General features: G+C 38.7%; 1 protein-coding gene across 5 annotated transcripts in view; it reads right to left on the bottom strand.

Moving 5' to 3' along the window:
• Positions 1-24685, bottom strand: part of C8H9orf3 (chromosome 8 C9orf3 homolog) — a 422465-nt gene extending 397780 nt beyond the window's left edge. Inside the window, exon 1 of one of the 5 annotated variants that reach the window (XM_027550178.1) lies at positions 24537-24685. The gene's annotated coding sequence lies outside the window, so the exon portion shown is untranslated. The remainder of the gene's footprint in view (positions 1-24536) is intronic. The other 4 variants (XM_027550179.1, XM_027550177.1, XM_027550176.1 and 1 more) reach the window with 4 other exon arrangements.
• Positions 24686-25313: the final 628 nt, after the last annotated feature.

Genomic DNA, 25313 nt, shown 5'->3' with positions numbered 1-25313 from the left:
AATTCTGGAATAGTGAAGTGACGTGAAAGTCACTCAGTCGTGTCCAACTCTTTGCAACTCCATGGACTATACAGTTCATGGAATTCTCCAGGCCAGAATACTGGAGTGGGTAGCCTTTCTCTTCTCCAGGGGATCTTCCCAACTAAGGGATCAAACCCATGTCTCCTGCACTGCAGGTGGATTTGTTACCAGCCGAACCACAGGGGAAGCCCCTGGAATAGTGAGGTATACAGAAAGATAGTAAGTGAAAGCTCTCTCCAAAGAGAACAGGAAAAAAAAAAAAGCTTCCTGCTCCGTTTTTTATTCATTGATCATTTTCCTGAAAGCTAGATATAACAACTTTTAAAAATAATTCAATGCAAGAAAAATATAAATTTATTTACTCCTGACCCTGACAGTGACCTTAGGGTTCTGGCCAGTAGACTCACTGACATATTATTTCTTAACACCCTTGATGCCATTTAGACTCTGAGCACATGGCTTGGAGACTGGAAAGATATACTTGCCTCATATTTTCTCAAGCTAATATATTCTTTGACTGTGTGAAGCTTTGATATGTAGCCCCATGCCTGTAAAGATAGGCTTCCTAAAGATCATTCAGAGAATATATAAGAGTACAAAACATTTAAGTCTGATTGGTTTTGTGTTATAATATTACACTGTCAAAGTGGTCTTTGGGAGCATTTTGACCGAGGAAGACTACTTATGATTTCTCAAAGAATTTCATCCCAAGTATCAAATTCCAATGAGCATTATACATTCAGGTACCTTCATTACTAGCAATTCTGACTCACATCTGTAAATATCCTCAGCAACTCATGAGAACACTTGTTTTATAGCCAGATAAACTGCAGTTCTTCTCAGAGATCTATCACAGTGTTTCTCAAAGTATGATCTGAGGATCACATGCACTAGAATCAAATGGGAAGGTACAGGCTGGTGGGAGTAGTGCCTGTTAAAAATATATGTTCTAAAATATGACACAAAGGAACTTATTTATGAAAAGAAAAAGACTCACAGACACAGAACACAAACTTATGGTTACCAAAGGGGAAAGGAAGTGAGGGAAGGATAAATTAGGAGTTTGGCATTAGCAGTTACAAACTATAAAGCAGATAAACAACAAGGTACTACTGTATAGAACAGGGAATTATATTCAATATCCTGTAATAAACCATATGGAAAAGAATATGAAAATTTATATATATATATATATATATATATATATATATGAACTGAGTCACTTTGCTATATACCAGAAACTAACACAACATTGTAAATCAACTATTCAGTTTAAAAAAAACCAGATTCCTAGACACTATGTCAGACTTATTAAATAAAAATCTCCAGGGATAGCGGCCAGTAATCCACATTTTAAACAAGATGGCCAGGTGATTCTTATGTACCCTAATGCTTCTGAAATACTTAAGCTATTTGAACCAACTCTTGCCATCATGAAACCACAAAAACAGGATTCTCACAAGTCATTGCATATATAAAGTATATATTAAAAAAGACTCGGAATAAATATTGAAATGGAAAAGAAGGCAAAGTGAATAGTTCTCTTCTATTACAGTCTGGCAGAATTTAGATTTAGTGTGAATTGCAGCCATGAACAAGAAGTATTCTCTATCTATAATACAAGTGTTATTTGTTATTCCATTATCTATAGTGAAGATATCAGTATCTCTTCTGTCTCTCAGTCTGAAATAAATGCCATACTTACATAAAGATTAAAGGATGCTCCAACACTCAGTTACATCTTCACTCATTCTTTCTCAACATTGTGACTTGGCCACCACAATTAGGCAAAATGGTTCTCAACCACTTTGAATTTCCTGGGCCAGTGATTTTCAAACTTGACATACATTTAAAACCATCTGAAGACCTTGTTAAAATACAGACTACCATTTGTATTTACAAGTTCCAGGTAATACTGATACTGCTGGTCCAAAGACCAGACTGGAGAATCACTGGCTTAACCTAACTCTGATCTCCTCCATTGAGTTCAGTGATACTAAAAAAAAAATTAAAAAAAAAAAAAAATCACTCCATCTGGCAAATGATCTAAACACCAGTCACAGACCTTCTTGTGTAGGATTCTTGCTGCTCAGTATCTTCAGGAAGTTCCCATCATTCAAAATTTGTAGTATGAGCAATAAGCTTGTCCTTTCTTGGCAGCTCCAGCAATAAACACCCTTCCCATTCCTCCCCCAATCCCTGGCCTGTCTGACCCTACTTCCTACCCTAAAACTGCGCTTTTAGAAAAAGCTGTAGAAAGGACAAGAGGTGCATCTGTTCCTGTCTTAAGGGAACTACACTTCCTTTAGCTGGAAATCAAGACAGGCTCCCTCCATTTAGTGATTTATCTGATGACTGTCACAGGACTACAACTGTACAGACAAACTCAGGAAAAAGTACAGCATCTGGAGGCACAATCAATCAAGTATAAACTCAAAAAATTGTCTAGAAATATGAACATTCAGATCTCAATATTTACATGCTGGTCCTTCTTAAGAATAAATACATAACACAGATTTCTCCATTCAGAGACAGGTCCAGAATTTATATAGTACAAGTGGGTGGGGTGCCCCATTCTCTCTAAAGCTTTCAAATTTATCTCATCAAGATTTAAAATGTATTCCCAGCATTAGGTCTAAGTGGTGAATTACATATGTATATCTTTCCCAAGAAAAGATATTTTGATAACTTCCTACAAAATGAAAACCATTTGGGAGTAAGGTAAGCACTGATACAGCTTAAATATCTTTAGAAGGTCTTCAGGAGCTCATTTATTTTTTCAATTTGAACGTATAACTAACAGCTTGGGGACCATCTTAAAATTAATTAGGAAGTTTTATAGGTAAAGCTAAACAGTTTATTTTTCTTTGAGATGATGATACACACTGAAGAAAAAAGTAAACCTGGAGAACAAATACACCAATAGGGGAAGATACTTTTAAAGTGTTGGCCATAAGCTAAATATTGCAAATACTGTACAACACTAATAATTTACTATATATGATAAAAAATATATGATTTCCTTAATCACTGTAAGAAAATGACTAAATACCACATATACTATAACCATGGCATTTCCAAAACCCAGAACACTCACTTTACTAAGCAAAGAGGTTAAGCCAACGCTCTGAATCAAAGAGATTTCCTATAAATAAGAGTCTAAATCCTCAGGCATCTAGTTGCTCCAGTGTAACCAATGAAGTATCTTAGATTTTTCCAAGTACTGAATATGGGTGCAAACTGAGCACACAAACGGTTTAACGTAATCTGCCACTAGAGAGCAACTGATGGATGTAATGTTGCTGCTTTTTACCACCAACTTCTTTGACAAACTGTTGTCTTCTGGCATGCTGTTGTATTTAGCATAACATTCATTTTCATGGTTTGGAGAAAGCAACCCATTTTTCCTTTGAGGTACTAGATGCTAAACACCAAAACAAATCAGATCCATATGATATGAAAAACAACTGGTTACCATTCTTTTTCTCTGTTTTCTGGCTGTGCTGGTCTTGTTGCTGTGTGCAGGCTTTTCTCTCGTTGCAGTGAGCAGGGGCAACTCTTCACTGTGGTATGCGGGCTTCTCATCATGGTGGCTTCTCCTGTTGCGGAGCACAGGCTCTAGGCACATGGGCCTCAGTAGTTGCGGTGTACAGTCAGTAGCTGTGGCTCAAAGGGCCCTAGCACATGCAGACTTCAGTAGCTGTGGCAAATGGGCATGCAGGATCTTCCCAGAGCAGGGACTGAACCCATGTCCCATGCATTGGCAGGCAGATTCTTAATCACTGGACCACCAAGAAAGTCAATGATTATTATTGAGGTAATTAATCTTAGAAATTTCCATACTTAAGTGTGGAAATAAGGTCATAAAATATTGTTAATGACCAGCAGAGGATTTAACTATGATAGGCTATTCCTTGCTAGAAACTGATTTTTATACTTTGGGTTGACCAAAAAGTTCATTCAGGGTTTTCCATAAGTGCTTACAGGTAAACGAATGAACTTTTTGGGCAATCCAATATCAAATAGATCAGCTTCCATGAAAAATAATTTGTATCACATCCCCCTGCCATGTGGATAGCCACATGGCAACCGGGTCCTGCTCTCTAGCAGGTCAGCAACAGACTCACACCACCCCCCAACCTCTGAGCAGCCAACCACACCAGAAGCCTACCCAGCCTCCAGTAGACCTGCAGCCACCACAGGTGGCAGATGTGCCTACCACCCTGCCCACAGCAGTCTGCCTCACCACAACAGAAGGGCATGCACAGCTCACACAGGGGCACCCCTAGAGCATACAGCTCTGGTGACCAGAGGGGAGTGCATTGCTGGATCCCACAGGATGTCTCCTACATTGAGGCCACTTCCCCAAGATCAGGAGACATAACTGAACTATCTAATACATAGACATAAACAACAGAATTGGGCAAAATAAGGTGACAAAATAATATGTGTTCCAAGTAAAGAAATAAGACATAATCTAAGGAAAAAAAGTGGAGATAAGCAATCTACCCAAAATGAGTTCAAGGTAAGGATCATAAAGGTGCTAAATGAAGTCAGGAGAAGAATGGATGAACACTGTGAGAATTTCAACAGTTAGAAAATATAAGGAAGAACCAAACAAAGCTGAAGAATACAACTGAAATAAAAAATACATTAGGAATCAACAACAGATTAGATGATACAGAGAAATGGATTAGCAATCTAGAAGACAGAGTAGTGAAAATCAACCATGCTGAACAGAAAAAAGAATTTTAAAAATGAGGACAGTTTAACAGACCACTGGGAAAATGTCAAGCATACTAACATTCATATTGTAAAGGGTTCCAGAAGAAAAAGAGAGAAATCGGCAGAGAACTTAGTTGAAGAAGTAATAGCTGAAAACTTCCCTAACCTATGGAAGGAAACAGATGAGCATCTTAAACCAGATAAACCCAAAGAAGTCCATTATACATACAACAGCAAAAATTAAAGAGAGAATTTTAAAAGCAGCTATAAAAAAAGCAACTACTTGTGTACAAGGAAGCTCTTATACAACTATCAGCTAACTTTTCAGAAGAAACTTTTATAGGCCAGAAGGGAGTGGCAAGGTACATTCAAAGTGATGAAAGGGAAAAATCTAAAGCCAAGAATACTCTACCCAGCAAGGTAATCATTCAGATTTGAAGGAGAGAGAGTTTTACAGATACAAAGAAGCTGGAAGAGTTCAGTACCACTAAAGCAGATTTACAAGAAACGTTACAGGGTCTTTTCTAAGTGGAAAAGAAAAGGCCACAACTAGAAATATGATCATAAATTATAAAAGGGAAAATCTCATGAGTAAAGGGAAACATACAGCAAAAGTAGTAAATAGACTGCATATAAAGCTAGTAGGAAGGTTAAAAGACAAAAGTAGTAAAATCACCTATATCCACAATAAGTAGTTAAGAAATACACGAAACAAAAAAATATAAAATGTAACATCAAAAACATTAAACTTAGTTGGGGGAATGAGCAAAACTGTAGGATGGTTAAAATGCATTTAAATTTAAGAGATCATCAACAAATATATATATATATATATAGATATAGATATAGATAAAGATATAGACATAGATATATGTGTTGTTATATATGAACCTCATAATCACAAACAAAAACCTCTTGTTCCAAACCTCATTTGGAACAAGAATCCAAATGTAACACTAATAATAGTCATAAAATCACAAAAGAAGACAGCACCAGAAGAAAGGAACAATAACAACAAAACTACAAAAGCAAGAAGAAAATAATTAACAAAATACCAATAAGTACCTATCTGTTGGTAACAGTTCAATTATCAAAACTCCTCAACAAAATACTAGCAAACTGACTCCAACAATAAATACATTAAAAGGATCATACACTGTGACCAAGTGAGATCAAGTGGGATCTCAGATGCAAGGATTCTTTTAATATTTGAAAATTAATCAACATAATACCATTTTAACAAATTGAAAAGTAAAAACCATATGATCATCTCAATAGATGAAGAAAAAGCTTTTGATAAGATCAAATATCATTTATAATAAAAACTCTTCAGAAAGTTGGGCACAGAGGGAACATATTTCAACATAATAAATGCCATATATGACAAACCCACAGATAACATGATACTCAAGAGTGAAAAGCTGAAAGCATTTCCTCTAAGATCAGGAACAAGACAAGGATGCCCACTCTCCCCACTTTTATTCAACATAGTATTAAAAGTCCTACCCACAGCAATTGGAAAAGAAAAGAAATAAAAGGAATCCAAATTGAAAAAGAAGAAGTAAAATTGTCACTGCTTGCAGATGACATGATACTATTCACAGAAAATCCATGGGGAGGGAGGTGGGAGGGGGGTTCAGGATGGGGAACACGGGTACATCCGTGGCAGATTCATGTTGATGTATGGCAAAACCAATATAATATTGTAAAGTAATTAGCCTCCAATTAAAATAAATAAATTTATATTTTAAAAAATTAAAAATAAATTTAAAAAAATCCTAAAGATACCACCAGAAAACTACTAGAGATCATCTATGAATTTGGTAAAGTTGCAGGATATAAAATTAACATACAGATTACATTTCTATATACTAACAACTATCAGCAGAAAAGGCAATGGCACCCCACTCCAGTACTCTTGCCTGGAAAATCCCATGGACAGAGGAGCCTGGTAGGGTGCAGTCCATGGGGTCGCAAAGAGTCGGGCACGACTGAGCGACTTCACTTTCACGCATTGGAGAAGGAAATGGCAACCCACTCCAGTGTTCTTGCCTGGAGAATCCGAGCGAAGGGGAGCCTGGTGTGCTGCCACTTATGGGGTCGCACAGAGTTGGACACGACTAAGGCGACGCAGCAGCAGCAGCAACAACTATCAGAAAGAGAAACTAAGTAAACAATCCTAGTTACTATTGCATCAGAAAGAATAAGATACCTAGAAATAAATCTACCTAGGGAGGCAAAAAACTTGTACTCTGAAAACTATAAATAGTGAGGAAAGAAACTGAAGATGACACAAACACGGAAAGATATACCATGTTCTTGGATTGGAAGAATCAATACTGTTAAAATGACCATCCTATCCAAGGCAATTTACAGGTTTAATGCAATCCTTGTTAAATTACGAAGGCATTTTTCACAGAACAAGAACAAAAAATTTTTACACTTACATGGAAACACAAAAGACCCTGAATAGCCAAAACAATCTTGAGAAAAGAGAACGGAGCTGGAGGAATCACACTTCAGATTATACTACAAAGCTACAGTAATCAAATCAGAATGATACTGGCACAAAAACAGACACATAGGCCAATGGAACAGGACAGAAATCCTAGAAATAAACTCACACACTTATGGCCAATTCATCTACAACAAAGGAGACAAGAATATAAATGGAGAAAAGAAAGTCTCTTCAATTAGTGATGCTAAGGCAACAGGTCAGGTATATGAAAAAGAATGAAATTAGAACATTCTTCAGCACCATACACAAAAATAAACTCAAAACGGATTAAAGACCTGAATGTAAAACCAGATACTATAAAATCCTAGAGGAAAACACAGGTAGAACATTCTTTGACAAATTCCAGCCATAATTTTTGGGTCCATCTCCTAGCATAATGGAAATAAAAACGAAATAAACAAATGGGGCCTAATTAAACTAAAAAGCTTTTACATTGCAAAGGAAACTATAAACATACCAAAAAGATAACTTAGAAATTGGGGAGAAATATTTGCAAATAATGCTACCAAAAAGGGATTGAAGTGAAATCGTGTCTGACTCTTTGCAACCCTGTGGACTGTAGCCCACCAGGCTCCTCCATCCATGAGATTTTCCAGGCAAGAATACTGGAGTGGGTTGTTAATTCCTTTTCCAGGGGATCTTCCCAACCCAAGGACTGAACCTGGGTCTTCCGCATTGCAGGCAGATTCTTTACCATCTGAGCCACCAAGGAATCCCAACAAGGGATTAATTTCCAAAACATATGAACAGCCTATACAGTGTAATATCAAACACCCAATCAAAAAATGAGCAGAAAACCTAAATAGAAATTTCCCTAAAAAAGACATACAGATGGCCAACAGGCACATGAAAAGATGCTCATTATTAGAAAAATGCAAATCAAAACTACAATGAGGTATCATCTCACATTAGTCAGAATGGCCATCATTTTAAAAAGTCTAAAAATAATAAATGCTACAAAGTGTGTGGAGAAAAGAGAACCCTCCTACACTGCTGGAGGAAATGTAAAATATACAGCCACTATGGAGAGTATGGAGGTTCCTTAAAAATTAAAAATAGACCTACCATTTGATCCAGCAATCCCATTCCTGGGCATGTATTCCAAGAAAACTCTAATCTGAAAAGATATGTGGACCCCAAGGCTCATAATAGCACTATTTACAACAGTCAAGACATGGAAGTAGCATAAATGTCCACTGATAGATAAATAGATAAAGAAGATGTGGTATATATGTAGGTGTGTATGTATGTATGTATGTATGTGTATATATATATAAAATACTAGTCATAAAAAGAATCACTTTGCTGTATACTTGAACACAGCACTGCAAATTAACTATACTTTAATAAAAAAAAATACTTGAAATGTAAATGGACTAAATATTCCAATTCAAAGATCAAGGCTTTTAATATCACCTACTTACTTCTTATTTTGCAATGACAATACTTACAATAAGAAAGCCTAAGTCTACTTATATCCATTGATAATATGTATATTTTTAATGCTTTGTAAAACAGGTGTTAGTACTCATTCTTTTTTTTTTTTTTAGTACTCATTCTTAATGAATAATGTAGGATAAGTTCATTAAGATAAGGCAAAAATACAAATTTCACTGAAGTCTGGATTTATCAAACAGAAAAAAAGCATATTTGAAGGCATATTCTATTAGTAATTTTTATTTTGCTTACTGAGACCACTGTAATTACCTCTCAATCAACATTGTACATACATAATTATATGTTCTAAATAAACAGGAAACAATAAAGAGCAAGTGGAAGAAGAAAGGGAACACCTAAGAGGTTGCAGGATTTAAGGATAAGCTGACATTACTTCAGACAAAGACTGAGATGTTCAAACACAAAAGACATGTCCTGAAATTCAGTCACATAGCACAGAACAAAGGGCTTTTTGAAAAGTGGTATGCTGCTGCTGCTGTTGCTGCTGCTGCTGCTGCTGCTAAGTCGCTTCAGTCATGTCCGACTCTGTGCGACCCCATAGACGGCAGCCCACCAGGCTCTGCCGTCCCTGGGATTCTCCAGGCAAGAACACTGGAGTGGGTTGCCATTGCCTTCTCCATTGTGTGAAAGTGAAAAGTGAAAGTGAAGTTGCTCAGTCATGTCCGATTCGTAGGGACCCCATGGACTGCAGTCTACCAGGCTCCTCCATCCATGGGATTTTCTAGGCAAGAGTACTGCAGTGGCTTACCATTGCCTTCTCCAGAAAAGTGGTATACTTAGAGGTAAATGATCACAAAATCAGATCAGGAAAACACTGTAAAAATAAATAAGCTGGATTAATTCCATGACTTTTTATTTATTTTTAAAGATTTTTATATGGTTCATTTTTAAAGTCTTTATTGAATTTATTACAATACGGTTTCTGTTTTACGTTTTGTTTTGACCACGAGCTATGTGGGGATCTTAGCTCCCTGGCCAGGAATTGAACCCACACCCCTTGCATTGGAAAGTGATGTCTTAACTACTGGACTGTCAGGGAAGTACACCATCAGTTCAGTTCAGTCGCTCAGCCGTGTCCGACTCTTTGTGACCCCATGAACCAACTGCAGCATGCCAGGCCTCCCTGTCCATGACCAACTCCTGGAGTCCACCCAAACCCATGTCCATTGTGTCCGGTGATACCATCCAACCATCTCATCCTCCGTCATCCCCTTCTCCTCCTGCCCCCAATCTTTCCCAGCATCAGGGTCTTTTCAAATGAGTCAGCTCTTCACATCAGGTGGCCATGACTTATTTATTTATTTATTATGGCTGTGCTGGATCTTGGTTGCACCACACAGGGTCTTCAATGCTGCCTATGAGCTTTTTCTACTCGTGGGGAGTGGGAGCTACTCTCTGGTTTGTGGTATGCAGGCTCCTCATTGCAGTGGCTTCTCTTGTTTCACAGTGCAGGCCCTAGGGCACGTGAGCTTCAGTAGTTGTGGCACAGGGGCTCAGTAGTTGTGGCACATGGGCTTAGTTGCCCCTTGGCATGTGGGATCTTAGTTCCCAGACAAGGGATAGAATCCGTGTCCCCCACGTTGGCAGGTGGATTCTAAACCACTGGACCACCAAGGAAGTGTCCCCCTCAATGACTTTTTAAAGCACTGCAGCATGGAGGTACAAGGTCAAGAAACTGACAATGTTAGAAAAAGACTTGAGTAACACTTATTGGATAGAGTAAGAAAACAAACATCTAGAAAATCTTAATTCTGATCTTATTTCAGAAACTCTCAGGCTGTCTTACGGCTGCTTTTCCAACCTGCTCTGACTATGTTCTCTCTCCCAAAATTACCTACTCAGTGCCAACAATCTTCACCTTCACTGCACTCAGTAAACCAATAGTCCATTCTTGAAATTTTTATTACTTGGAATAGCTCTATCTCTGAAATATGTAATTTCCATAATTTTATCTCAAAACACAACTTCCTATCTCCCTACTCTTTCTCTAGCTTACTTGCCAATTCTTTTATTTATTGCATTGAGACCTCAGTCCCTCAGTTAAGTTCAGTTCAGTCACTCAGTCATGTCCAACTCTCTGCGACGCCATGAACTGCAGCACACCAGGCTTCCCTGTCCATCACCAACTCCCAAAGCCTGCTCAAACTTATGTCCATCAAGTCAGTGATGCCATCCAACCTCTGTCATCCCCTTTTCTTCCTGCTTTCAATCTTTCCCAGCATCAGAGTCTTTTCCAATGAGTCAGTTCTTTGCATCAGGAGGCCAAAGTATTGGAGCTTCAGCTTCAGCATCAGTCCTTCCAATGAATATTCAGGACTGATTTCCTTTAGGATGGACTGGTTTGATCTCCTTGCAGTGCAAGGGACTCTTGAGTCTTCTCCAACACCACAGTTCAAAAGCAGTCAATTCTTCTTTTTATGGTTCAACTTTCACATCCATACATGACTACTGGAAAAAAACAGAGCTTTGACTAGACAGACCTTTATCGGCAAAGTCAGTCCCTCAGCCTTCTGATTATTTCCAATCCATCTGCTCCTCTGACTGTAAGGTAGTGGTTCCAATTGGAAGTGATTTTGCCCCTCAGAGGGCAACTGACAATGTTTGGAGACACTTTTAGTTGTCACAACTGGAGGGGGCTGTTACTGGCATCTAGTAAGTAGACGTCAGGGATGCTGACCATCCCACAATGCACAAGACAGACCCTACAACAGAAAATTATGTTTCTAAAGTTGAGAAGCCCTGCTCTATGGTCCTCTTTAGATAATTGGTCCATTCCTCAATCATTCTTAGAACATTTCAACCTCAATTCTCTTGCCTTTTCATCCTTCTGACACACTTGTTTTATAAAAACATAATCCTCAACCAATTAAATCCTCAAAATTTTCTACTTTTAAACTTGGTGCACTGAGCTCAACAAAAGCAAAACAAACATGTTCCATAATCATAAAAGTAGCTGACACTATGTATTGAGATTAAACCTCAGCAAAATGCTCAGCATTAGCAGGCAGGCAGTCCTTCTTATCTCTCCCTAGTTACCTCTTCACTCACTCTTTTTCCTTCTATGACTGTTTTAAACTCTGTCCCATCAATCCCTCATTCTCCTCCAAATCAAACACTCAATATCAGCAACGTCAGTTGTTTCACTAAGAAAAACGAAAAACAAAGGAGGAAAGGAAAGATACAGCCATCTGAATGCAGAGTTCCAAAGAATAGCAAGGAGTGATACGAAAGCCTTCCTCAGTGATCAGTGCAAAGAAATGGAGGAAAACAATAGAATGGGGAAGACAAGAGATCTTTGCAAGAAAATCAGAGATACCAAGGGAACATTTCATGCAAAGATGGGCTCAGTAAAGGACAGAAACAGTATGGACCTAACAGAAGCAGAAGATATTAAGAAGAGGTGGCAAGAATACACAGGAGAACTATACAAAAAATATCTTAATGACCCAGATAATCAAAACGGTGTGATCACTCACCTACAGCTACACCTACCTAGAATGTGAAGTCAAGGGGGCCTTAGGAAGCATTCCTACAAACAAAGTTAGTGGAGGTGATGGAATTCCAGTTGAGCTATTACAAATCCTAAAAGATGCTGCTGCTAAAGTGCTGCACTTGATATGTCAGCAAATTTGGAAAACTTAGCAGTGGCCACAGGACTGCAAAAAGTCAGTTTTCATTCCAATCCCAAAGAAGGAAGTGCCAAAGAATGGTCAAACTACCACACAACTGCACTCATTTCACATGGTAGCAAGGTAATGCTCAAAAGCTAGGCTTCAACAGTACCTGAACCAAGAACTTCCAGATGTACAAACTGGATTTAGAAAAGGCAGAGGAACCAGAGAGCAAATTGCCAACATCCACTGAATCATAGAAAAAGCAAGGGAATTTCAGAAAAAACATTTACTTCTGCTTCGTTGACTATGCTAAAGCCTTCGTATTGGTCACCAACCTGTGGAATATTCTTAAAGAGATAGGAATACCAGATCACCTTACCTGCTTCCTAAAGAACCTGTACGCTGGTCAAGAAGCACCAGTTAGAACTGGACATAGCCATCAGCAGATGAATGGATAAGAAAGCTGTGGTATATATACACAATGGAGTATTACTCAGCCATTAAAAAGAATATATTTAAATCAGTTCTAATGAGGCGGATGAAACTGGAGCCTATTATACAGAGAGAAGCCAGAAAGAAAAACACCAATACAGTATACTAACACATATATATGGAATTTAGAAAGATGGTAACAATAACCCTGTATGTGAGACAGCAAAAGAGACAAAGATGTATAGAACAGTCTTTTGGACTCTGTGGGAGAGGGAGAGAGTGGGATGATTTGGGAGAATGGCATTGAAACATGTATAATATCATATAAGAAATGAATCGCCAGTCCAGGTTTGATGCAGGATACAGGATGCTCGGGGCTGGTGCACTGGGATGACCCAGAGGGATGGGATGGGGGAGGTGGGAGGGGGGTTCAGGATGGGGAACACGTGTACACCCGTGGCGGATTCATGCTGATGTATGGCAAAACCAATACAATATTGTAAAGTAATTAGCCTCCAATTAAAATAAATAAATTTAAATTAAAAAAAAAAAACAAAAACTGGACATAGAACAATGGACTGGTTCCAAATTGGAAAAGGAGTATGTCAAGGCTGTATACTGTCACCCTGCTTATTTAACTTCTATGCAGAGTACATCATGCTAAATGCCGGGCTAGATGAAGCTCAAGCTGGAATCAAGATTGCCAGGAGAAATATTAATAACCTCAGATATGCAGATGATACCACCCTTACAGCAGAAAGTGAAGAGGAACTAAAGAGCCTCTCACTGAAAGTGAAAGAGGAGAATGAAAAAGCTGGCTTAAAACTCAGCATTCAAAAAACTAAGATCATGGCATCTGGTCCCATCACTTCATGGCAAATAGATGGGGAAAAAATGGAAATAGTGACAGGCTTTATTTTCTTGGGCTCCAAAATCACTGCAGATGGTGACTATGGACACGAAATCAAAAGATGCTTGCTCCTTGGAAGAAAAGCTATGACAAAGTTAGACAGAGTACTAAAAAATGGAGACGTCACTTTGTCAACAAAGTTCGATACAATCAAAGCTATTGTTTTTCCAGTAGGCATGTATGGATGTGAGAGTTGGACACTAAAGAAGGCTGAAGAACTGAGGCTTTCAAACTGTGGTGCTAGAGAAGACTCTTGAGAAACCCTCAAGACTCTTGAGACTCTCGAACAAACCACTCAATCCTAAAGGAAATCAACCCTGACTATTCATTGGAAGGACTGATGCTGAAGCTCCGATACTTTGGCCACCTGATGTGAAGAGCTGATTCACTGGAAAAGACCCTGATGCTGGGAAAGATTGAGGGCAGGAAGAGAAGGGAGTGACAGAGGATGGGATGGCTGAATGGCATCACTGACTCAACAGACACTAGTTTGAGGAAACTCTGGGAGACAGTGAAGGACGGGGAAACCTGGCATGCTGCAGTCCACTGGGTCACGAACAGTTGGACATGACTGAGCAACTGAACAAGAGACAAGAACTTCCACATATTTCTTCCCCATCCTACGGGGGAATTATTTACATCTATCTCCATTCTTCTCCTTATTCTCTTAGGAAAATGGAAGAAGTATCCATCCTGTTCCAGCAAACACTGGATACCATATCATGCTGGTCTCCTCCTTGACGCTACTACAACAATTACCTAACTCCCTAAATCATCTACCTGAACTCCATCCTCTTTCCCAGCCCTTTCACTTGAGAAATAAGTGATTGTTTCTATCCTTTCTTAGGGGGGAAAAAGTACAAATAAACAAACACTTTTCCTTCCATATCTCTCTCTTCTCACAGCCAAATTCCTTAAAAGAACTGGCTTCAGTCCTTTCCCTATTATTCTATCTCCCTTTCAGCCCACTACTCCCTGCTCACATTCCTACTATGCCACCAAACTCCACAGTGGAGACAAATGACTTCCTGTATCAATTTCAGTGGGTTCTTTCAGCCCTTAATTTTGGAGCATTAACACAAATTACCACACCCTCCTTAAAATGCTCTCCTGTTTTGGTGTTTGCAATACCATTCTCTCCTCTGTGGTCTTCCTTTTCCCACCTCCTAGCTGTTGGTGTGTCCTATAGTTCTAGCTTCCATCTTATTTGTGCAATGCATGCTCTAGTAACTTCAAGTCATATATCCAGCCCTGATTTCTTCTCAGTTTTCTTAGTGAATGACATCACCATCTACTCGGTTACCCACACTAGAATCCTAGAGATGACCCTAGATTTCTTATTCTCACCTACACATAAACACTTGCAAACTTCTATCAATTTAATCTAAGTATCTCTTGGATCCATCATGTTAGTTCATTCTCTGCAGCTGGTCCAATTCAGGTCATTATCTCTCACCCAGACATATTATTAAAAGAAAAATCATAATTAAGGGTATATGAGCAAAACACTGGGGAGTGCCTTGGCTCAGCTGGTAAAGAATCCACCTGCAATGCAAGAGACCTGGGTTCGATCTCTGGGTTGGGAAGATCCCCTGGAGAAGGGAACAGCTACCTACTCTAGTATTCTGGCCTGCAGAATTCCATGGACTATATAGTCAGTGGGGTCGCAAACAGTCGCACACGACTGAGCAACTTTCACTTTCTTCCACTTTTCTTTCTTTTACAAGTAAGAATATTACACAAATACAATGGGGTATGATTCAAAAGAACACAGAACACTGATACATTAGGGAAAAAAAAACAGTTTAAAAAATGGATTCTAATACTATATGCATGTGTGTGTGCTAAGTAGCTTCAGTCATGTCTGATTCTTTGCATCCATATGGACTTTAGCCACCAGGTTCCTCTGTTCATGCAAATTCTCTAGGCAAGAATACTAGAGTGGGTTGCCATGCCCTCCTCTGGAGGGATGGAGGATCCCAAGGATCGAAACTGCGTCTCCTGCATTGCAGGTAGCTTCTTTATCACTGAGCCACTGGGAAAGCTCTATTACTGTATAAATATAGGCAAATCATTCAAACATCTCAGGCTTCAGATTCCCAGCTGCTGAATAAAGAGGTAAAAAAGATATATCTAAGGACCTTTGTGCCCTGAGCATTCATTCTACAATTCTATTTCTACCAGACAGTACTCAGGCAGTTCCTACCTCCAAATATGCACCATACTTGCTACATATGCAAGATATTATTGGTGCCAAAAGAAACAGGCTGATTTGTCCTCTTTGATGTCAAAATATATCGAGCATATCCTGATTAAATTGAAGGTTAAAAAAAACCCAAAACCTTCAATTCCAAGTGTCAAAGAAATAAAATGTAAGCAAAGGCCAAGAAAAAAAAGTATAATGGAACTGATTATATACAGAAAAATGCTATCTCAGAATAATTTCTTCAGGAATCAAGCAACATAGAGTAATGAGTTAGCAATAAAATGAATGTACTATAAACCATTGTGACAGTCAATAACAACATTATGAATAAAAAGCTCTCTTTACCCATAGTACAGCAGTGTGGGAATTGTACAATATCTAAAGTCAAACACCAACACAATATATATGCAATATGAGATCATAAAAAGTTTTAGGATCTGCTTTTCAAAGACAAGGCTCTTAGAAAAAGATAAGATGAACTAAGCTGTAAAAATGCAGTCTAAATTTCATTAAAATGCTATCACTCCATTCAAATGAGAAGCAAATGTTATCCTTTTGACAGTTCACAGTTTGGGTTCAGGTACTCTTCCATTTCCTACTAAGCTCAAAAGTAATGTTCCATTTTAAAGATTATATAAAAGATGAGGACAGAGAAAGAGTGTGGTAGGCAAAACAATTTACACTGCAAAGTTGATGATGACTTAATGGTTGGTCAGCTCAAAATTTAGGATAGATCAACTCTAGAGCAAACTTCACCACCTAACAGCCTTGCAATTTTAACAATTCGTTTAAGTTCTCTGTGCCTCAGTTTCTTCTTTGGCAAAACAGAACAATGATAGTACCTACTTCATAGGTAAAGTGCTTGAAACAATGCCTGGCATACTATAACCACTATAGAAATGCTAAGAAAGTCATCATTATTATTTTCCTTACTATTTTTGACTAAATATTAGGTGAGAAGAAAAACAACACTATAATGTATACTCTTATAGGAGGCTCTTGAGAGTCCCTTGGATTGCAAGGAGATCAAACCAGTCAATCCTAAAGGAAATCAACCCTGAATATTCATTGGAAGGACTGATGCTGAAGCTGAAACTCTGATACTTTGGCCACCTGATGCAAAGAACCAACTCACTGGAAAAGACCCTGATGCTGGGAAAGACTGAAGGCAGGAGGAGAAAGGGGAGACAGAGGGTGAGATGATTGGATGGCATCATCAACTCATGAGTTTGAGCAAACTGTGGGAGAAAGAGAAGGATAGGGAAGCCTGGAGTGCTGCAGTTCATGGGGTCACAAAAAGTAGGACACAACTTGGTGACTGAACCAACTGAACTACAACAACATAATGTGTACTCAAGCTCCAGTTTAACACTGTCACCAAGTATTTTGTTCAAAGTTCAATAACAATGTTATTTCAGTTGTTATCTCCAATCTTGATCTTCGAGGAACTCACAATCAAATCAAATCATCAAGTGTTAAGTTCATACCACAGGAAATGAGAGGTATAAAGAGGCATAATTCACACACACACACAGACACATACACACAAAACAGACACATAATCAACTGAGCAGAATAGAGAACCTAAAAATAAACCCATGCATGTATGGTTAATTAATTTATGACAAAGGCGTCTACGGCCATACCACCTTGAATGCACCAGATCGCATCTGATCTCAGAAGCTAAGTAGGGTCAGGCCTGGTTAGTACTTGGATGGGAGACAGAGGAGCCAAGAATATACAATGAGGCAAAGAAAATTCTCCAACAAATGGTGCTGGGAAAATCGGACAACCACATACAAAAGAATGAAACTGGACCGCTATTTTACATCACATACAAAATCAACTCAAGACAGATTAGAGATTTGAATGTAAGATCTGAAGTCATCAAACTCCTAAAGAATATATAGGTGATAAGATCCTTGGCAGGGGCTTTCCTGGTGGCTCAGAAGGTAAAGAATCTTCATGCAGTGGGAGACACGGGTTCAATTCCTGGGTCGGGAAGATCCCCTGAAGAAGGGCATGGCAACCCACTCCAGTATTCTTGCTTGGAGAATCCCATGGACAGAGGAGCCTGGCGGGCTACAGTCTATGGGGTCACAGAGAGTCAGATACAACTGAGCAACTAACATGAATGAATGAATGAATGAAGCTCCTTGGCATCAGTCTTTATCATGAGTTTTTGCATCTGACACTAAAAGCAAAAGCAACAGAAGCAAAAACAAACAATTCAGAGCACATGAAACTAAGAAATTTCTGCAAAGTGAGGAAACCATCAATAAAATGAAAAGGCAACCTTCTGAATGGGAGAAGATTCATACATCATGTATCTGACAAAGGGCTGACATCCAAAATACATAAAGGATTCATACAACTCAGTAACAACAAAATCCAATTGAAAAATGGACAGAGCATCTGAATAGCCATTTGTCTAAAGAAGATGTATAGATGGCCAACAGGTACTTAATATCACTAATTATCAGGTACTTGATATCACTAATTATCAGGGAAATGCCAATCAAAACCACATTGAGATATCATTGCAAACCTATCAGAAGGCCTATTTTCAAAAAGGATGAAAACAGCAAGTGTGGGCAAGGATGTACAGAAAAGAGAACCCCTGTACACTATTAGTGAGAACTGGTCCAGCCACTATGGGAAATAGAATAGAGATTACTCAAAAAATTAAAAATAATAAAACTACCACAATTTCGAGCTATTCCACTTCTGGGTATTTATCCAAACAAACAAAAACACTAACTCAAAAAGATACATGCTAAGTTGCTTCAGTCACGTCCAACTCTTTGTAACTCTATGGACTGTAGCCTGTCAGGCTCCTCTGTCCATGGGATTCTTCAGGCAAGAATATTGGAGTGAGTTGCCAAGCCCTCCTGCAGAGGATCTTCCTGACCCAGGGACTGAACCCAAGTCTCTTATGTCTCCTACACTGGGAGGTGGGTTCTTTACCACTAATGCCACCTGGGAATATGTACCCTCATGTTCACTGCAGCATTATTTACAATAACCAAGATAAGGAAACAACCTAAGTTTCCATCAGTGGGTAAACAGATAAAGAAACTGTGGTATATACACACAATGGAATATTATTCAGTCATAACAAAGAACAAAATCCTGCCCTTTGTGACAGTGTGGATGACCCGTGAGGGCATTATGCTAGGTGAAATAAGTCAGACAGAAAAAAATACTGTCTGATCTCTTACATGTGGAATCAATCAGTAACCAAGGTGGGAGATGAGAGAAACTGGTGAGCTATTTTTTTTTTTTTCAGTTTAAATAAGTTAAAAATAAAATAAAAGATTGAAAATTTTTTAAACGTTTAAAGAAGCAAAATTCAATATGCTTCAAAAGTACAGCATGTGGTAGGTAATACAATGGAATATTATTCAGCTATAAAAGGAATGAAATTCTGATATATGCTATAACTTGGATAAACCGTACAAACATGCCAAACGAACCAATCCAGACACAAAAGGTAAAATGGTGTATGGTTCCACCTGTGCAAGGAACCTAGAATAGGCAAATTCATAGAGACAGAAAGTAGAATAACAGGAGCTGGGCAGGATGGTGTAGGAAGTGAGGGGGATGAGGCGCTGTTGTTTAATGGCTACAGAATTTTTGTTTGGGAAGATAAACATTTCTGAAAATAGTGACGATAATTAAACAACACTCTGTATGTGCTTTGGAGAAGGAAATGGCAACCCACTCCAGTACTCTTGCCTGGAACATTCCATGGACTGAGAAGCCTGGTAGGCTATAGTCCATGGTGTCACAAAGAGTCAGACACGACTGAGCAACTTCGCTTCGCTTCGCTGTATGTGCTTAATGCCAATGAACTGTATACTAAAAAATGTCATGTTATGTACATTTAACCATCTTTAAGAAAACTTTAAAAAATATAGCCTATATTTTCAACAAGAAGTTTTAAGATGATTAGCAGCCTTAATAGTATTAAAATAAAGGATAGATAATTTATGTTCAAGTTCCTAACTATGGACATCAAAGGAGGCAATATCAACTCTTAGCTGCTCTTGGTTTAAAGCACACATCTGAAAATGGGTACATACCTTGCAAATTTTTTAAGGAACATTATTTCACCTTGTTGATACAGTCAGTTTTTGTATAGCTCCTTGAAAGGTGCAAAAAAGGAAAGAGATACCTTATACTGAGGAGATACCTTATATGAGACCAATACATAATGGTGGTTTTATAAGGATGTACTTATTCAAAAAGAAGCATGATAACGTGAGTGCAATAGTATACCTGTGCAGAGCACCATAAATGGAAGTGTAAATCAAATGATATTCAAGAGTAGAAACTATTCAAATTAAACCATAATTTAAAACACTAAAAGCGAAAGTGAAGTCACTCAGTTGTGTCCGACTCTTTGTGACCCCATGGACTACAGACCACAAGGTTCCTCTGTCCGTGAAATATTTCCCAAATACTTTAATTTCAAACAGAAATTAAAGCTCCATTATTTTAAAGGATACATGCACCCCAATCTTCACTGCAGCACTGTTTACAACAGCCAAGACATGAAAGCAGACTAAATGTCCTGTGACAGAACAGATAAAGACGGTGTGGTACATATATACAATGGAATATTACTCAGCCATCAAAAAGAATGAAATAACGCTATTTGCAGCAACATTGATGGACCTAGGGAGTGTCAGACTGAGTGAAGTAAGTCAGACAGAGAAGGAGAAATATGGTACGGCATCCCTTATATATAGAATTTAAATAGAAATGACACAAATGAACTACAAAATAGAAAAAGACTCACAGACTTAGAAAATGAACTTATGGTTGTCATGGGGAAGAGATAGTTAGGGAGTTTGGGTAAGTCATATACACACTACCATATTCAAAATGGATAATCAACAAGGACATATTATATAGCACATGGAATGTTATGTACCAGCCTGGATGGGAAGGAGGTTTGGGGGAGAATGGATACATGTATATGTATGGTTGAGTCCCTTCACTGTTCACCTGAAACTACCACAACATCGTTAACTGGCTATGCTGCTGCTGCTGCTGCTAAGTCGCTGCAGTCATGTCCGACTCTGTGCGACCCCATAGACAGCAGCCCACCAGGCTCCCCCGTCCCTGGGATTCTCCAGGCAAGAGCACTGGAGTGGGTTGCCATTTCTTTCTCCAATGCATGAAAGGGAAAAGAGAAAGTGAAGTCGCTCAGTCGTGTCCGACTCTAGGCTGCATGGACTGCAGCCTACCAGGCTCCTCTGTCCATGGGATTTTCCAGGCAAGAGTACTGGAGTGGGTTGCCAGTGCCTTCTCTGTAACTGGCTATACACCAATACAAAAGAAAAAGTTTAAAGTTCGGAAAAATAAAAAATAAATACTATTCAAAGAATAGTATTTCTCATTGGAAAAAACCCTGATGCTGGGAAAGATGGAGGGCAAAAGGAGAAGGTGGAGACAGGATGAAATGGTTGGATGGCATCACCGACTCAGTGGACATGAGTTTGAGCAAACTCAGGCAGATAGTGAAGGACTGCGTGCCGTGGTCCATGGGGTCGTAAAGCGTTGGACATGACTGAGTAACTGAACAACAACAAAAGAATAACAAGTTTCATAGAGAAATGCAAATCAAAACTACAATAAGGTATCGCCTCACGCCAGTCAAAATGGCCATCTTTAAAATATCTACCAAAAAAAAAAAATCTACAAATAATAAATGCTGCAAAGAGTATAGAGAAAAAGGAACCCTCCTACATTGTTGTGGGAATATAAATTGGTGCAGACACTATGGAGAACAGTGTGGAGGTTCCTTAAAAACTTAAAAATAGAATTACCATATGATCCTGCAATCCCACTCCTGGGCAAAATATCTCATTTAAAAAGATACACACAGAACCCCGATGTTCACAGCAGCATCACTTACAATATCCAAGATACGAAAGCAATCTAATGGTTCATCAACAGATGAATGGATAAAGAAGATATGGTATGTATGTACATTCATATATATATTCACACAATGGAATATTACTCAGTCATACAAAAGAATGAAATCATGCCATTTGCAGCAATATGTATGGTCCTAGGGATTACCATACTAAATGAAATAGGTCAGACAGAGAAAGACAAATGCCATATAAAATCATTTGTGGAAACTAAAAATACAATACAAATAAACTTATTCACACAACAGAAACAGACTCACAGACACAGAAAACAAATTTACGGTTACCAAAGAAGAAAGTGAGGGGATGGATAAGTTAGCAGTTTGAGATTAACAAATAGACACTACTACATATAAAACAAATAAATAAGGACAGGGAACTATATTCAATGTTTTGTAATAATCTATAATGGAAAATAATCTGAAAAAGAATATATATATATACACACATACACGTATAACTGAATCCCTTCACTGTACACTCGAAACTAACACAACACTGTAAATCTACCATACCTAAACTAAAAAAAAAAAGTGTTTCAGAGAACTATAATACAATATTCAAAGAATCAGAGGCCAAAATCAGACTAATAATAATATTAGCAAACATTTATATGGCTCTTACAGTATGCCTGGTGTCCTATAACCTCTTTATATGTACTACTAACTCAGTACTTAATATGTAATATTACCCTAACAACAATCTCAGACAAGTATTCTTATTATTCCTATTTTACAAATGAAGAGGTCAACTATCTTGTCTGGACTCACTGTCCTACTAGTAAGTGACACAGCAAGGACTGGAATCCTGGAAGTATGGTTTCTGGGGCCTTATTTTTAATTGTTATGGTTTACAATTTCTTGCTGATCCTAAGGAATGGACTATAAAAAGTACAGGAAAACTCAAAATGCAAAGCAGTTTGAGGGGTCAAATATAACAAAAATCACCAAATCACAACATAACAATAAATGAAATTCATAATGACTGCTCTGAGACATAAGGCAAAGTTAAAATATGTTCAGCATACTTACTGTTTAAGAAGGCAAAGAATTATTTAGTGCATTTAAAAATTTTCCATCAAAAACAGTCAATACGATTTTCATTACTAAAGGGGTAAAAATTTCAACTGTCCAAAATTACTTATTCTGCAAGAGTTCCAAACAGAAAGGTCCTCAGCAATCTTATTTGCCAATTACCTCATTCTTAAAGTGTGTGTGTGTGTGTGTGTGTGTGTGTAAGGGGATCATAAATAAATAAACTTTTCAGGGGTTTTGATTCTAGGTATATGAGAACTTAATACTAAAGATATTAGAAAATGTCAAATCATTTAGATGGACAAGTGAATAAACTCACAGAATTATCCATTATTATTGTAAAAAGCCTAGAATTTTATCATAGTACAATTATAATTTTTTAAGAAGTACAGGCTTTCAAGTCATACATAGACCTGAACTTCAAGCTTGTCTCCTCCAGTATAGTTACTGTTAATTTTTGGCAAGTTATTTTCACATAACTGGGCCAAAGTTTCCATTTCTATAAGTTGAGGATATGGATTTCTAACTCAAAAGGTTCTTGTGTGAGCTCAGGAAAATACATATGCAAAGTATTGAACACAGTCGCTGTGATATAGCAGATGGTCAACAATGAGCGACTAGTATTATTCTCTAACCTTTTTCTACCTGTTCCCCAAATATAAGAAACTAATCTTACCAATTATCAAGTCATCATAGGCATCCCAGAAAGACAGTAAGTATCATATGCCCTATTCAAAAAATTTAGACATACTAAAAGTACAAGAAAATACAAAAACAAACCATCGATAAGACAAAAAAAAAAGTCGGACTCCTGTTTCTCCTCCCACGTCAACTCTGGTTGGTTTTGTAATAACCTGTATTCCCGTATAAAAAACACGAAATTCTATTATTTGGGGGCAGTCTAAACATTTCCAGTTAGGTACTGTTGCTTATTTATTTTGACAGCTACCTTTGTGAGGGTAATTGTCATCTTTGCTTGAAAAACCAAAAAAAAAAAAAAAACCCAGGGACAGGAGTATTTCAATGAAATGCTGTTTCATCTATCTCGACAGCTGATTGGATGCCATGTAGATCATTTATTGCTGCAATAAATTTTCACATTACTGCGCCAGCCCTTTACCCAACAAATATTATACATGCTTTAATGAACAAAACTCCTTACTGACAGTGAACGAATGCTCTAAAGGGACACAAAAACTCAAAACTTGGTACTCTCAGTAAGGATCCGAGGGGAGATGGCTGGGTGTCGCTGCAAGAGGAAATGAACAGAATCGAAAGCCGTTCTGTCTCCGTAAACAAGATTGGAGATAAGCCCTATATAGGGGGTAGGAGCGGAGAGAAGCGGGTGAGGTGGGCCTGGAGACAACTGAGGAAGGCGGTGGCAGCTGCAGTCTGAGGAAGCGTCTGTGCCACCGGAGAAAGGATCGTCGGAACCCATCGCCACGCCGAGAGCTGAGGCGGAGAGAAGTGGCACGCTCAGGCCAGTCCCCAGAACGGGTTCAGCCTCCGGATTCTGGGAGGACAGACGGAATGGGCACCCCACTGATTAAGAAAGATGAGGGCAGAGGCGGGCTCCCAGCCGCCTTCAAAACGGGACGCTGCTGGCCCCGCCGCCATCCCGGTGCCGTTGGAGATGAAGGCAGGGACCCAACAGGGAGCGAACAGGTTACCTGTCTCAGCCGCCTGCCCGCGGGTCTCCACTTCCTCAGACTGGGTGCTACCACGGGCTACCCGGGCACGCGCCGAGTGATGTCATCTTCGCGCGCCCAAGCGGAGGTCCATCTAGCCCCGTTCCCCTTGATTAGAGGGGTGGGGCAGTAGAGTCTGCGCAGGCGCGATGCTACCTCGGGTATGGAAAGGCGAGAAAAAGGTTTGGTTTGGGTTGTGTGGTTGCCCTCACTTAACTACTCTTCCAAAATCTTATATGCACTTCAGAGAAAAAAAAATGTTATTGAAATACAGACATGGACTTTTTATTCCTTATTTTGTTCTTCCTCTTCTGTATATAACCCTTGTTTGTATACTCACTCATTCAACGGCAATTAATTAAAAGTCCACTTATGTTCCAGGCAAGCACTGTTACAGAATCGGAGATACTGCAATGACAAAACAGACAGAATGCCTAGCCTCATGGAGATTACTTTCTAATTAAGAAAGTGAACATTGAATAACTCCGCAAAGATATTTTAGGCATACCTCATCTTATTGCACCTCACTTTAGGTCACTGGGCAACTCTACCATTGTCAGATAATGGTTAGCATTTTTTAGCATTAAATTGTTTTGATTAAGATATGTATTTTTGACATAATACTAGTGCACATTTAATAGACTATAGGTGGCTCAGAGGTTAAAGCGTCTGGCTGCAATGTGGGAGACCTGGGTTCGCTCCCTGGGTAGAGAAGATCCCCTGGAGAAGGAAATGGCAACCCACTCCAGTATTCTTGCC

Source organism: Bos indicus x Bos taurus, chromosome 8, assembly GCF_003369695.1.
Source record: "Bos indicus x Bos taurus breed Angus x Brahman F1 hybrid chromosome 8, Bos_hybrid_MaternalHap_v2.0, whole genome shotgun sequence".
NCBI classification, from domain to species: Eukaryota; Metazoa; Chordata; class Mammalia; order Artiodactyla; family Bovidae; genus Bos; species Bos indicus x Bos taurus.
This window is presented reverse-complemented; position numbering and strand designations above follow the sequence as displayed.